Genomic DNA, 2,657 nt, shown 5'->3' on the forward strand with positions numbered 1-2,657 from the left:
TATGTACATATGAATATATATATATATATATATAATGTGTGTGTATATATATACATATTTATGTATAAATTCATATGTATGTACATATGAATATATATATATATATATATAATGTGTGTGTATATATATACATATTTATGTATAAATTCATATGTATGTACATATGAATATATATATATATATATATACACATGTACATGTAACATTATCATTTATAATGGTCCTGTAAATTGAGAAAAAAGAAACAAAATATCGTCCCACAATAATCAGCACCACTGATTAAAAAAAATATCCGCATAGGCCTTAAAAAACCTCAATCAGCTGATCTCTAATCCCCGCACCATGATGCTGCCACCTCCGAGGATGTCGTTCATTAGCATGTAGACCAGAGAGTTTAGTTCTGTGCAACTATTTTGGATGAAATCCATTGTAGTTTTAATGTGTCCAGCACAAACAGGAAGTAACTATTTAAATGGCAGACACCAATCAAAGTAAGACATATTTCTGTTATGCTGCTGTGTATTTTTTCATTTTCCTCCTGTTGTTTTTCATTCTACCCCCCAATGCCATCCCCCGTTTCTATTATTTCTTCAATTTCACTCCCTCTGCCTGCTCCGTGTGCTGCAGAGCACACCTGAATTATTGAGGCGGCTGCTCCAGCTGCTCGCTCTCTCCTGTCCGGCGTGTAATAAAGCTTCCACTGTACCAATAGAGAAAGGGCCATAATATAACCATCTGGTGCCTGGATCATTCTGACAGTAATCGGCCTTATTGATGTTATGACATGTTTGCTGCACAAATGCAGCACATTTCAAACCCTGAGTCACGTTTCTACAACATGTCTATTCACTTCTAATCAGACTGCAAATTAAAATAAAAGTGTAATTTAACAGTTCAATTATTCAAACACCATTTTTTCTGGCTGGCTAAAACCATGTGTTCAAATATCGACTCATTTAGACACATTCCAGCTCTATTCATCAAAATACCACAGTTTCACTAATTACTGTTCTCTTTTATCACTGTGGCACCACTTAGTCTGACTAGATTAGGCCACGCCCACAAATTTCATTACAGCAATTTCTAATTATTATTACATATTTTCATATCGACATTAAGAAACAGCCACAATGGAATGGTTTAGGATAACAGAGAAGTAGAACGGCCTATTCAAAGTCCGAACCTTAATCCAATTGGGAATCTTCGAGAAGGCTTGAAAATAAGATTAAGATTATTTTAATAATCGATTATTTGTCGATTATTATCAGATTAATAATCGGATAGTGTCAAGTTATTTCTAATCTTATGCAGCTTCCCCACTTGAAAAGGGATGGATAAATTGATGCAGACTTTGTTGAACAGGGTTTTACTCAAAGGACNAACAGATTTTTAAATTTTGTTTCAGTATGGGAGAGAAGTCAGAATTCTGACTGTAATCTCAGAATTCAGACTTGTTTCAGATGCCCTAATCCTCTCCGTACTACAATCTCTTCCTCTATGGTCAGAATTCTGACTTTTTCCAATATTATATTGAAATAAAATTTTAAAATCAGTTAACTTTTTTTTTTTTTTTTGGTGGCCCTAATCCTCTTCTGTAGTCTTTTTTTTATGTGTTTTCTTCTCAATTCAGAGGGCCCCCTCCCTGTCTTTGCCTTGGGCCCCAAATTTCCTGAATCCGCCCCTGGTTATAAGTCTGACAAAAAAACAACAAAACAAAATAAAATAAAAAATCCAGAAACTTATAAATGATCAAAGCTTCTTCTTGCTGCTCATTCTGACAGGATTCTAATCATTTTTGGAACAATGAATGTGTGGAAACATCAGATTGTTTTATTTTCCAATCGGAAGTGTTACTACTGTTTACAGTCGCTGTGGCTGCCTTGATAACGCAGCCCCGCAGGTCTCCAGGGACAACACGCACGCACACTAAGGAAACAAACCCGCACAAACAGACAGCCTGCAGCAGGAGGGGGGAGGAGAGCAGGTGGAAGCGCTGCAGGCGTTATCTGACTCTTCGATGGGAGGGAGGTGGATGTTCCTCCAGGCTGCTGCGCTGAGGAGGAGCGGAGAGCAGAACAGGCTGGTAGGCTGCTTATCCAGGCTGGAAGAAAGTCTAGGAGTCAGTTTGGGATTATAAGCAAGCAGAAGCATCCGTCTGGGAGTGTGTGGAAGCGTGCGGGGCATGCGGGATCCCACCCCGCACAGTGAGATGGTCCAGCTCTAAAGCTGCTCTGATCACCAGGAGCAAACATGAAGGACACAGGAGAGTCAAAGGACCAACAACTAACTGTAAGTAAATAAAAAAAAACAACACTTTAAATACTTTTTACCTCATGAATAATAACAAATTAGTTAGTTTGAAACCTGAAAAAAGTATTGAATATATTAGTAAGTAATGTATATAAAGTATATATACGTGTGTGTATATATATATATATTTACATATTTTATTATAGGGGCCAGTGCCCCTGGATGTTACATATATATATATATATATATATATATATATATATATATAAATATATACACATTGTATATTATTTTTTATTGTAAGTAAAAAAAAAACACTTTAAATACTTTTTACCTCATAAATAATAACAAATTAGTTACTTTGAAACCTGAAAAAAGTATTGTATATATTAGTAAGTATTGTATAT

This window comes from Cyprinodon variegatus, unplaced genomic scaffold (assembly GCF_000732505.1).
Source record: "Cyprinodon variegatus isolate N-32 unplaced genomic scaffold, C_variegatus-1.0 Scaffold867, whole genome shotgun sequence".
NCBI classification, from domain to species: domain Eukaryota; kingdom Metazoa; phylum Chordata; class Actinopteri; order Cyprinodontiformes; family Cyprinodontidae; genus Cyprinodon; species Cyprinodon variegatus.